The sequence below is a fragment of the Octopus bimaculoides genome, chromosome 10, assembly GCF_001194135.2.
Source record: "Octopus bimaculoides isolate UCB-OBI-ISO-001 chromosome 10, ASM119413v2, whole genome shotgun sequence".
Classification (NCBI taxonomy): domain Eukaryota; kingdom Metazoa; phylum Mollusca; class Cephalopoda; order Octopoda; family Octopodidae; genus Octopus; species Octopus bimaculoides.
In genome coordinates, this window is record NC_068990.1 from 30,312,730 (window position 1) to 30,326,940 (window position 14,211).

Genomic DNA, 14,211 nt, shown 5'->3' on the forward strand with positions numbered 1-14,211 from the left:
GGGAGATGAGTGATTGAATGAGCTCAGAGTTTGATGGTGGGGGAGAGTGGGAGATGAGTGATTGAATGGGCTCAGAGATTGATGGTGGGGGAAAGTGGGAGATGAGTGAGTGAATGGATGCAGAGATTGATTGTGGGGGAAAGTGGGAGATGAGTGAGTGAATGGGCTCAGAGATTGATGGTGGGGGAGAGTGAGAGATGAGTGATTGAATGGGCTCAGAGATTGATGGTGGGGGAAAGTGGGAGATGAGTGAGTGAATGGATAGAGAATGATGGTGGGGGAGAGTGGGAGATGAGTGATTGAATGGACACAGAGATTGATGGTGGTGGAGAGTGGCAAATGAGTAATAGTGCTGAGCAGCAGCAAAGTAATGATGGAAAAATAGACAGAAGAAAGATGGAGAGAAGGATGATGTTAGATAAGTTGCAGGGTGGGAGATGCAGGTGTAGTGCTTGGGGAGGGTAAGAGATGTATGATGGTAGGGGAAAGATAGTTGTGTGCTTATGTACACAATGGTTTTACTGTCATGACACCTGGATTTGCTGCACCTGAAGAATTTCAATATTAGTTAAGATTAGAATCTGACAGTGCAGATAGCCTAAAGCTTGGGTTGAGTGCGGCATTGCAAATAACCCATTTTTCTCCCCTCCATTACTCTCTTCAAAGGTTGTTGTTTTTTGGGGGGCTTTTTTTTTTTTTAGATATCTCTTGGCAGATAAAATGCTAGCACAAGAAATGAAAAGAGATGCAGTCATTGTTGCCACACATGTGGAACACAGTGATTTAAAACTTGTCAACTTTCTAAATGCTGCAAGATCTTTTGTATACAAAAGTCTGGATGGAATTAGAAGCGTCTGAAGGGAATGTTTCCATTGTATCAAAGAGAATAAAACCATTCTAAATGTTCAGATGCTATATGAACATACACAATTCATCCAGTGAGTTCAAAACATTATGATAATGATCCTGGGAAATCAATGAAGGCCATCATCAAAGAACTTCAGGTGTCAGAGTGAGCTACCAGAACTGTAGTGCATAAGGACATTCAATAGAACTTGGACGTAGGAAGGAGAGACCAATTCATTATCTGCAAAGACACAGGAAAATTGTTTGATCCATGTCAAGTGGTTACTTAACAAGGTTAATAAATCTTAAGAATATGGCATGCTTTGGTTCTTCTTCGATGAGAAAAACTTCAACCAAGACCAAAAGTCTAATGAGAAAGATCATTTATATAACTGTAATGAAGTTACTAGTTGAAAGGCCAGAAAATAATGGAGACGGAAAAACAGAACCAATATTCTCAATAAAATTAAAAATCCATCATACTATGAATCTGAACATTTGTTAACCAATATTGTCACATCATTATTGAGAATAAAGTTAATCAAAATCATATTGGTTTGATCACTACTATAATGATTTTAAGTATGTGGAGTATTAAGAAAATGTTTAAAGAATTTATAAGAATTATGAAGGCCATGAGAGTTTATAAACATTAAAAGAATTTATGAGATTATAACAAATTATAAAGAATTATAAAGTCTGTAATCAGGATGAAGCAAATATTATAAAGACATCACCTAAGGCTAGAAGCAAATTTAATGAAGTTATTAAATTAAATTATGTAAAATTACAGTCAGTTGTTATCTGCCATTAGAACTAAGAGTAAACAAAAGCAGTTTAAATATGGTCAGCTACATGTATTAATAGAATTAAGACACACTAGGCTATATAATACATAAATCTGATTTCTAGTAATTAACGTCTATATTCTAGGGTGAGAGATAAATATCTAGCACTTGGGGAAGATTTTAGAGAATCAGTTTGAAATATAAGGAACTTGTACAGATAGAATGGGGGCATTTGATCCTCAGTTCATTTGATTTATTAATAAAATCACCCATGCATTTTAAGATTTCCAGCAATTCCAAAGAGCAGAGATTGCAACTATGTCTATCACTAACATAAGGCTTAGTGTGTGTAGCAATGTCCCACATTAGATAACAATCAATATCTTTGTTCTTTAACTTCCAGGTAATTGTGGAGAGTGATGTTCTTTATGCTTTATCACTCCTAAATATATGAAGATGATTATGTAATCTTGATTTTAAAATGGAAGAAGTGAAATCTACATAAGTGAAAGTATGTATATTAGTTTTAACATGACATTTATATATAATGTGTTTTGTTCAGGCATTTATTTCCCAGTGGGAATTCAAATTTCTTACAATTACATAATCAAGGTTGTCGACTTTCTAAATGCTGCAAGATCTTTTGTGCACAAAGTCTGGATGAAATTAGAAGCCTCTGAAGGGAATGTTTCAATTGTATCCCATTGGGATGGGAATATACAAACCATACCATCATGCAGTAATCAGTTGTGTGTTAACCACTCAGCCACTCCATCTGCACTTACATTACCATAATTCATTCTGCAGTTATGATAAACAGCACTCAGTCTCCCAAGTGTTCCAAAATGGTTATACCCTTTATTTTTACTATTACTACAGTTATAGTAATTGCTGTAACCATTACTAAAACTATTCACACCAATACATCCTGTAGTATTACTGTTGTTGTTAATATTATTACATGAATTGTTGAAACTGTGATAGTTATTCCTTATACTAATTCCATAGTTAATATCAGTGTTAACACAAATGCTCACATTATCTGTATAATTATTGCAATCCTAATCATTGTTACTATTCTCATATACCATTATCATTATTGTTTTTATCATTATAATTTGCCTCCCCACCATTATTATTATCATCATTACCACTTTTACTATTGTTGGTGTACATTTATGCATATACACAACCACATGCACATACATATATATATTTGTGCTTTGTAGTCATCTGATTCATCCAGACAAGCAGTGTCACCCTCCCCCAAATAGTTGCTCACTTTGATTATGGCAACCAGTCCAACACCTGCCACTATGGGAAATAAAACAATGATTATGATGTGTGTGGTTATATACATACATACAGGGTGCGGTGAATAAATTGTCGTCTAAATTATGCAAAAATGAAAATAACACTGACATCTCATTTTAATAGATACATTCACCAAAATTACATAAAATTATCTTGAAATACTAAAGAGTAAATTTATTCAATGAAATCACCATTGGCTTCAACTACGGCCTCCAGGCAGCTTTGGAATCTCCTGCAACTCTTCTGGACAGTCTCTTTGTTTAAGTTGGTGAATGCTGCCATAATCCTTGCCTTCAGTTCATCTTTGGTGTTACAAGTTGTTTTGTTGGTCTCTCACTCAACTGCATCACATACATAATAATCAAGGGGGTTGCAATTTAGGGTGTTTAGTGGTCAGATGTTAGGGATGATGTGGTTGCAGAAATTGTCTGACAGCCATGACTGGATTCTCGTGCTTGTGTGGCATGGTGCAGAGTCCTGTTGTCAGACATAGGGTCTTCCAACAAGCCACTCTCTTGACCCAGGGCAGCACTAACTTCTCCAGGCACTTGATGTAGACCTCCATGTTGAGTCTGAGGGGAAGATGAATGGATACACAACGTCACCATTACTAGTGATCACTCCAAACACCATGATGCTGATTGGATGTTTGGTTTTATATCACTCTCGGTACATGTTTTGGGGACACAGCAAACCAACAGTTGTTCTGTGTGTCCACCATCTGATGTTAGCAGAATTTTTTCTTGTCTGAGAAAAACCAAAGCTTGTTCAGTTGGAGGGGATACTTGAGTTAGTTCAAAAGCTTCGTAGTGTGGTCTTTCGCCTTGTCCTTGATGGCTTGGGATAAAAATTGTCCCTTTCTCATCTTGTATGAGGAATACTTAATGTCTTCATGCACTACCTGCCTAATAAGAAACTCAGACACTCCCATCTTCCTGGTGGTAGACCTGATTGACTTGGAAGGATTGTTGTCAAGCATGGCCTGGCTCTCACCAACAAATTCAGTTCTTTTCTTATCAGAACAACCAGAGTGAGATTTCCGAGCTGCAATACTTCATAATCACTATTAGACTCATCCAACTCTTTCTGAATCCCCTGCACTCTGAAATATTCGTATTGGAGCTTCCAGTGCAAATGCCAAGCAGTACAGTATGTCGCTTCCAAATTTCTGGCAGAGTGAATTGTGTCAGTGCTGTTTAGCTTACAGATGGTGCCCAACTGACCCAACTATACTGTGTAGTCAACAAAATCAAAAACAAACAATGTGCATGCGAGAAATTAAAAATGTAAAATGGCAACAATTTATCTGTTGCACCCTGTATATATATCATCATCATCATCATTTAACGTCTGCTTTCCATGCTAGCATGGGTTGGACGATTTGACTGAGGACTAGTGAACCAGATGGCTACACAAGGCTCCAATCTGATTTGGCAGAGTTTCTACAGCTGGATGCCCTTCCTAACGCCAACCACTCCGAGAGTGTAGTGGGTGCTTTTACGTGTCACTGGCACGAAGGCCAGTCAGGAGGTACTGGCAATGGCCACGCTCGAAATGGTGCATTTTACGTGCCACCAGCACTGGCAATGATCTCGCTCGCATGTTTTTTCACGTGCCACCTGCACAAGTGCCAGTAAGGCAACGCTGGTAGCGATCACGCTCAAATGGTGCTATTATATATATATATATATATATATATAAATATATAAATATATATATATATATATACATATATATATATATATAGACACTAGGATCTTCTATTAGTTTCTGTCTGCCAAATCCACTTACAATCATCATGTTGGCCCAGGGCTATTGTATAAGACACTTGACCAAGATGCCACACAGTGGGACTGAACTCAGAACCACATGGCAACCATTGGCAACATGATGATTGTAAGTGGATTTACCACACAGCCACACCTGTGCCTATATATAAATATTTATGACTGTTAATTATGCAATGTCAAGAATAGGAGAAACACCTGCTTTCACACACACATAACACAGATATATACATATACAGTGGGACAGAACTCAGAACCACATGGTTACAATCATCATGTTGCCAATGGCTGCCAAATCCACTTACAATCATCATGTTGGCCCAGGGCTATTGTATAAGACACTTGACCAAAGTGCCACACAGTGGGACTGAACTCAGAACCACATGGTTGGGATGTAAACTTCTTAACCACAGAACTATGCATGCACTTAAGTCATATAGTTTTGTGTGTGCGTGTGTCTGTGTGAGTGCACGCATATGTGTATGTTACATGTATGTGCATGTCTGTGTGTGTGTCTGTGTGCACGCACATATGCATACATCTGTGTGTGTGAATGTGTGTTTATGTGTCTGTGCATATCTGAGTGTGTGTGTGTCCATATGTCAATGTGTTTGTGTGTATGTCACACAACCAATGATACCATTAATCTTTCCTCCCAATAAATTTCAGAAAATACATTTCTCCTGCTACGACAGAATAAGAAATTGCAAATGAGAAGTGTCCAACATCCCAGCACACTTCTCTGTGTGTGCGTGAGTGTGTGTGTGTGTGTGTGTGTGTGTGTGCGCGCGCGCGCGTGAGTGTATGTGTGTGTGTGTGAGTGCGTGCCAGTGTTTATGCATGGCAGTGATGTGACTGGATACTCACGTGATAGTAATGTGTCTGTATATGCATGAATATGTATACACACATACATAAAGACATACAAGTGCATATTTGTGTTTGTGTATCTGTGTGTGAACATTTGCATGTGTCCATGCACGCATGCGCACATGTGTATGTGCATGTCTCAGGTTGTATGTGTTATTAGCAAAGCTATGGAGTCGTGGTAGGCTTTCACAAACCCAAATATACAACGATGGTTCAACTCCATGTTGCACCATTCCACTTGATTTGTTCCTTGCACCAGCAATTTCTAAACACAGACAATAACTTGAAGAGGGATAGGCTTCGCTCAGCCAATTCTTTCTTCTCAACACACAACACGAACACAAAGACTTCGAGGCTGACCTGTCAAGCTATTGATAATTATACAACTGTTCTATTGATATATACACAATTGAAATGACTAAGTCAATATGGATTGAATGTACCAGCTCATACACAAGTTCATAACCGACATAGACATTTTGTTGTGGCTTTGTGGCTCACAATTATATACATTGCCTATGTGTGAATGTTGTGGATAAGATTTGCCACATTATCTGATGCTTGCAGTACAAAACTGGTGGCCTATGAAAAGTAGCAATTCATTTCACATCTGCTGAATGTGGTTCTGAATCTAGAGACATAAAACAAAATTCATGAGTGTCTGAGTCATATAAAACCTCAAAAGTTAGTTTTTATTATTTTTCTGGTTTTAACTAAAAAAAAAAAAATACTAAAACATTTTGGTGTGACCTAATACCATCATCATTTAACATCTGTTTTCCATACTGGCAGGGGTTGGACAGTTTGACAGGAGATGGCAAGGTTGGAGAGCTGCACCAGGTTCCATAATCTGTTTTGGCTTGGTTTCTTTAGTTAGATGCCCTTCCTAATGCCAACCACTTTACAATGTGTACTGGGTGCATTTTATGTAGCATCAGCACCAGTGCTTTTTATGTGGTACCATCAATTTATATGACACTATGGCTTCAGGACCTAATAATAATAATAATAATAAAAATAATAATAATAATAATAATAATAATCACCGTCGTTTAACATCCACTTTCCATGCTGGCATGGGGTGGATAGTTTGAGTGAGGACTGGCAAGCCAGAAGGCTGCACCAGGCTCCAATCTGATCTGGCAAAGTTTCTACAGCTAGATGCCCTTCCTAACGCCAACCACTCCAAGAGTGTAGTGGGTGCTTTTACGTGCCACCAGCACAAGGGCTAGTCAGGCAGTACTGGCATTGGCCATGCTCAAATGGTGCTTTTTACATGCCACCTGCACAGGAGCCAGTCAGGCGACGTTGGTAACGACCACACTCGAATAATGCTTTTTATGTTCCACCGGCATAGGAGCCAGTCTGACGGCACTGGCAACGATTATGTTCGAATGGTGCTTTTAACGTTCCACTGGCACAGGTGCCAATCAGGCGGTACTGCCATTGGCCACAACAACAATTTCACTTACCTCAACAGGTCTTCACAAGCATAGTTTATTGTCCAATGATTGAAGGGTACTCAATAATAATAATAATAATAATAATAATAATAATAATAAAGATTTCAAATAGTGAGTACAAGGCCAGCGACCTTAAAGGAAGTGCCATTGGCCACAACAACAATTTCACTTACCTCAACAGGTCTTCACAAGCATAGTTTATTGTCCAATGATTGAAGGGTACTCAATAATAATAATAATAAAGATTTCAAATAGTGAGTACAAGACCAGCGACCTTAAAGGAAGGAGGTAAGTCAATTACATTGGCCTCAGTGCTCAACTGGTGCTCATTTAATCAACCCCAAAAGAATGAAAGGCAAAAGAAACAAATGACAGGATTTCAATTTAGAAAGTAAAGAGTCATTATGATTCTGCTAAGCATTTTGTTTAACATGCTAACGAGTCTACTGCTTTGCCGCCTCCTAATAATAATTTTGGTACAGTAATTTTGAGGGGAGGGGACAAGTTTTGTACATCAACCCCAGTACTTGACTGGTACCTATTTTATGAATCCATTAAGGATGAAAGGCAAAGATGACCTCAGTGGAATTTGAACTCAGAATGTAAAGGGCTGGAAAAAATGCTGCTGAGCATTTGTTCCAACACTGTAACAATTCTACCATTATGTCTTTATAGCAATTCTATCTTGGAAGAATTATATCGTGAAGAACACACAATCTCTTATATGCAGTTTGAAGCATCAAAACTGTCATCCGACTGCAATGACCTGATCAGTGATGCAGTTCCATCTGCAAAGGAATCGAGATGGTCACCAAATTGTGTGGGTAGGGCAAAAATATTGACATCTCACAAACTAAATGCAAAATGAATATAACAAGATTTTGTGTGTTCTAAAACTGGCTGAAATAATTCCTCCAAAACAGAATTGTTCCATTTTAACACTTCTCAGAGCAAGTCATTTGTTACACGAGTGCGAGTATTATATATACATGAGGTGGTGAGGCAAGACCTTCGAACATTGGGCCTCACCGAGGCGATGACTACTGACCAAGACCTTTGGAAATGTGCTGTGCGTGAGAAGACCCGGCAAGCCAAGTGAGATCGTTGCCAGTGCCCCTGGACAGGCTCTTGTGTGGGTGGCACATAAGATGTACCATCTTGAGCGTGACCGTTGCCAGCACCGCCTGACTGGCCTCCGTAGGATTTTTGAGCGAGATCGTTGCCAGTGCCCCTGGACTGGCTCTTGTGCGGGTGGCACGTAAAAGACACCATTTCGAGCGTGGCTGTTTTCGTGCGGGTGACACGTAAAAGCACCCACTACACTCTCTGAGTGGTTGGCGTTAGGAAGGGCATTCAGCTGTAGAAACTCTGCCAAATTAGATTGGAGCCTGGTGTTGCCATCCGGTTTCACCAGTCCTCAGTCAAATCGTCCAACCCATGCTAGCATGGAAAGCGGACGTTAAACGATATACACACACATATAATCATATATATATACAAATACATATATCATCATAGTCGTTTCAACATCTGCTTTTCCATGCTAGCATGGGTTGGACAGAATTCGTTGAGGCAGATTTTCTATGGTCGGATGCCTCTCCTGTGGCTAACCCTCACGTTTCCTCATGACCAGACATGTCCCCCACATTGTATGATAGCGATGCTTGTTTACAATTTCATGTGATGTCAAGACAAGGAGACATAAAAGTTATAGTAGAAGACACTTGCCCAAGGTGCCACGCAGTGGGACTGAACCTGGAACCATGTGGTTGGGAAGTAAGCCTCTTAGCCACACAACCAAACATAAATATGTAAACAATTGGAAACAGAAGAAGCAGAGTTCATAACCTTTGCAGACACCCCCCCTCCCGCACCTACTTTCCTTAACATCCTGACTGGTTGATACAACTGATGACTAAACGAAACACCTGCAGGACAATGTCTGCAGGAAGACTGTGAGTGGAGAACCACAACCAGAAGACTGCTACAAAGCGGCAGGATGGGAGGGGAGCACTTTCCTATACAGGACTCATAAATAATAAGCAGTATATTAGGCCTATATATATTATATATATATATACATACATACACACACGCGCACACAGAATATGTATATATATATAGCTTTTATCTTTTACTTGTTTCAGTCATTAGACTGCGGCCATGCTGGAGTACTACCTCGAAGAATTTTAGTCAATTGAATTAACCCCAGTACTTCTATTTTTTTAAGCCTCATACTTATCCTATCCATCCTATCTGCCAAACTGCTAAGTTATGGGGATGTAAACACACCAAAATACCAAAATTAGTTGTCAAGTGGTGGTGTGGGACAAAACCCAGAGACACACATAAATGCGTGTGTGTGTGTGTGTGTGTGTGTGTATATATATATATATATATATATATATATACACACACACACACATGCTGGACTTCTTTCAGTTCTAGTCTACCAAATCCACTCACAAAGTTGACTCGAGGTTACAGTAGGAAATACTTGCCCAAGGTGACACACAGTGGGACTGAATGCAGAACCATGTGGGTGGGAAGCAAACTTCTTACCACACAGCCACTCTTGTGCCCAGACATATTTGTGTGCATGTGTGTGTGTGTTTGTGTGTGTGAGTGTTACTACCGCCTTGCATTGATATCACATGACTGTTGTAAATGAATGTCTCTCTCGTGCAAGCAATGTCCTGTGTTTCCAATCTGCAGTTAATATATGTCTAGCCATGGAGAAAATAGTGACAGGAAGGGCATTTGGCATTTGGCTGTAGCAAATCTGCCCTGACAAGTTCTGTCTGACCTATGCAAGCATGGAAAAGTGGACATTAAAAATGATGATGATGTTGATATATCATTTTTAATGTCCACCTTCTCATGCTGGCATGGGTCAGACAGAATTTGTTAGGGCAGATTTTCTACAGCTGGATGCACTTCCTGTCACCAACCCTCACCAAGCAAGGTGATATTTCGCCATGGTCAGACATGTTTTACATGGAAGACCAGGAAAGAACAACACCTCTTGTATGACAATGATGCTCATTTACAACTATCATGTGATATCAAGACAACGGTACACACACACACACACAATCATATAAATGGAGGGCTTCTTCTAGTTTCCGACTATCGAATCCACTCATAAGACTTTTATCAACAAAAAGAGGTTTGCCAATGTTCTACAGTGTGAGGACTAGAAGCATGGAATGTTCTGGATTGTAAGATGGTATATCAGAGGAAATAGAGACACTGCGAGAGAGATGTATGCATGGATGAATAATGGCACACTTTAATGATTCTGGAAAGAAAAAAGGCACAGAAGTGCTGTGAAAGGTTATAAAATGGGAGAAAGAGGGCCTTCCCAACAGAGGAACCAGTTGTTCTAACAAGGAAAGTCCCCAGTTAATCAGGGATTGCCACTGAGATACTTAGAATATTTAGGGGAATGGATACTGTCAAGTCACTTGTATGAGAAACAATCAGGTTGTTGAGAAAGGTGTCATACTTTACAAGTAGTGTAGCAACATCATAGTCAGGTGTTTGTAAAATAAACAGCTTAAAAAGAATTCCAAGTATCAAATAGCTGGACCAGATGATGAAAGATGCAAAAAGAGTTTTAGTTCAATTAGGAAAAGAATTAGACGAGATGAGATGCAGGGTTTGGTTCTGTGCTTGAAAAATGTATTTCCAATGTTCCCTTTCTGGTGTAACAACTGCAGGGAAAATATTTAGCTAAAAGTATGCCACTGCCATTAACATTCACCAATCTGGGAAAAGCCTTTGATGGGGACCTTTGCTTTGTGAACTGGGGGTTACTGAGGAAGCTAGGAGTAGATGAAAGGTTTATGAAAGCCTTTCAAACCATGTACAGAGATGCTCTCTGTAAGGTGAGAGCAACAATTACAGCATCCAATTAATGCACAGGTGGAGATCCATTAGGTCTCAGTTCTCAGTCCCCTTCTGTTCATCATTGTTCCCTAAGCCAAAACAAAGGAATTTAAGACCAGTCGTTCTTAAGGACTAATGTATTTTGAATGACTTTGTTCATATAGTGGAATTTGTAGTAGAATTAGAAAAAAGATTCCAGACGTGGGAGCAAAATCTAGAATCAAAAGGCCTCAATGATAACTTACACTTAAAGATAGTTACTTGATAGTGAGATGCAGGCCCTAAATGTTGAAGACTTGCTATGATTAGAAAAAAAACTAAGCTAGCATGCTCCATCGAATTTTCAATGCCAGTGTGCATGAATGACAAAGTACAAATATGTTGAGAAAATAACTGAGAACCAGAGGAATCAGATGTACTGTGCATGAAAAAAGACTGCACTGGTATGGACGTGTGACATATATGGATAGGGGCAGTTATATAAAGAAGTGCCGGTGGCTTAATGTGGATGGAGCTTGTAGAAGAGGGAAACCCAGGCAGACAGGTAACGAAGAGTTGGGCTAATATGTAGGTGGTCCAGAAAACTCAAATCTCAAAAGGTGGGAAATAAGAAGTTGTGGCTTTTATGCTTTTCTCAAGTATAAAAACCGATGATTGATAATAAAAAAAAATAGTTAAACGCAAAAAAGAAATTAATTCTGGTATGGGAACCACCAAAATTCAAGGGACTGTTCTTGCTTGCTGTTAGTGTTTGTGTGTTCTATTTAGTATCAAGTCAGCTCTGGTGGAGCAGATCGATGAACTTTAGCATTCTAATGCTGTTTCTTTTTTCCATCTTATCAGTCATAATGTCTTTAGAACATTATCATCAAGCGTATCCTCTTTATCAGATGCTGCGGTGTGATATGAAAGGGGACGTAGCTGTTATTTCTAGCAGCTTATAGAGGCCTCTGGTCCATGAGCATCGAAAATGCACGTTTAGATGGCAAGAAAAGCGAACTCCAATACCGGTCTCTATGGAATCGTTGTAAGCAAAACCGGAAAGAAAGAAGAAATGCTACCAACCCCCTCATATGAAAAGGCGTGTCACAAACAATGACGCTTCGCTTCTTCCATAACGTCAGTTACCGCGAGATTTTTCCGCTAGTGTGACTCATGAAACCTGTATAACGTTCACTGTCACAAATCTTACGGAAGCCCAACGTTGTAGCAACATTTTTGAAACTTCTTTTCCTAGGTTTAATAATAATGAGCTTATTGTAATAGAACGGTGAGGTGCGCTATAGCTCACCAGAAAAGGTTAAAAGGGGGGGGGGACAGAGAGAAGACAGCAATAAAAACCAGAAGTACTTGAAAAGTGAATAAAATAAAACACTAAAAAACAGAAAAGTGGATATTAAACGAGGAGGAAAAGCTGCAAAAACTTACCAGAAATAGTGTTGGCGATTTTAAGGAAGCATGGAGCATTTGAAGGATGAAGTGTCCCGAGTATTCAACAGCTAATGCGAGGAATTTATTCTGTATTTCGGCAATTGTAAACCTGAAAGAAACGTTTGCGAAGTCCCAATCATTTATTCATTTCTTTTTCTTCCCGCTCGACACCGAACACTCGTTTTCTTCGTTTCATTCATTCTAAGAGTTCAATTGTTCGGCTTAATTTATAAAGGCCGAAGCTAAACACAAGAAGCATTGTTTCAAATATTTCCCTTTTAAAAGCTCAACTGAACAAAATGGAAATAATAATTCTTTTTTTTTTTTTTTCTTACTTATTCTTCTAGTATAGTATTGTCCACACTTTGCTAGAATGGTTATTGAAATATTCAATTGTCCTTAACTTTATGGGTGCATTTATTATTTTAATATTTACTCGGAAACAGTAAAAGGTAAACTAGACACCAGCAGGGATCGTAAATAAATACTTCAGACCTTGTGTCCAACGATATTGCTGACTTGGCTTATATATTTCAATTGGGACTTTAAACCTACAAGAAGTTGCTGAGCAAATTATTTCAGCCACTTTTTTAAACACTTACACCCCCTACTGGATCGTAGAGAGTGGGAACCTTCAGGTAGTCGTCTGAATTGCTAGAAATAGCAACGAAATCTCATTCAAATCATATCCTATCATAAAAAAAAGACACAATGGATAATGTAAAACTGAGTACATTGTGGTCACAGCTGTTTTGTTCTTAGTCATTGATTCTCTCAGTGAAAGCTAAGCTAAATAACGACAAACTTAAGCGCTTGAGACACTTATAACTAAACAAGACAGACATAATGCCTTTTGTTAGTTCTAGTGAATGTTTGTCGTGTAAACTATTCTGAATAAATGACGCTGTGTTTGTCTTGGTGTTCTGAACAGCACTGCATCCTTTAAGTACAAACAAATAAATTTAACAAGAACTGTTGATGAAACCTACCTTGACTCAATGTACCCAACACAGCAAATCCTTGGATGGCGACAAGAGCAATAAGATCTCAGACCAGACTGAAACAAGACATAAGATTCTGAGAGGTCCGTAAGCTACCTTGATACCATTGGTCCATCCTTTCTAGACACCGCCTATCCTACTGAGCTATTCAAGTGACCTCTATGTTATAAATGTACTAAAGCTCCCTCTACTCAGGCTCTCTTTATACCATAATTGCTCAGCTCTACTCATGCTTCTTCCTATGCCATAACCCTACCATTTCTTCCCAGAATATTCAAAAGATACTGACTTTAATTTTAAAAATACAAGCTTCTTAATGGAAGGTGACAATTTTCAGACCTTTTGGAATTAGCTTTAGGTGTACGTGTGCGTATGTATATCCTCCTCATCATCATCGTCGTTTAACATCTACTTTCCATGCTGGCATGGGTTGGACGGTTTGACTGAGGACTGGCAAGCCAAGGGGCTGCACCAGACTCCAATCAGATTTGGCAAGGTTTCTACAGCTGGATGCCCTTCCTAACGTCAACCACTGTGAGAGTGTAGTGGGTGCTGTTTACGTGCCACCAGCCCAGGGGCTAGTCAAGTGGCACTGGCATCGACCACGCTTGAATGGTGCTTTTTACATGCAGTCCAGCAGCACTGGCATGCGGGAAGGACTGTTTCAACGAAGTCACGTATTGTCCTTGCCTTTGAAACGCGGAGTAGATGAAACAGGGACAACTGACGAAAGGGTATACTCTTTATGTTGCATGTCTCGTTTCTCTGTTTGTCTTTTTCTTTGTTCGAAAAAAAAGTTCGTTTTCTATGCTTTCGCTTT

General features: G+C 39.3%; 1 long non-coding RNA gene across 2 annotated transcripts in view; it reads right to left on the minus strand.

Moving 5' to 3' along the window:
• Nucleotides 1-13,909, minus strand: part of LOC106868199 (uncharacterized) — a 71,477-nt gene extending 57,568 nt beyond the window's left edge. Inside the window, exons 1-3 of one of the 2 annotated variants that reach the window (XR_008265024.1) lie at nt 13,380-13,762; nt 12,388-12,499; nt 23-1,087 (exon numbers count right to left, since the gene is read on the minus strand). This is a non-coding gene — a long non-coding RNA (uncharacterized LOC106868199). Of the gene's footprint in view, nt 1-22; nt 1,088-12,387; nt 12,500-13,379 lie in introns of those variants that run through there. The other variant, XR_008265025.1, reaches the window with a different exon arrangement.
• Nucleotides 13,910-14,211: the final 302 nt, after the last annotated feature.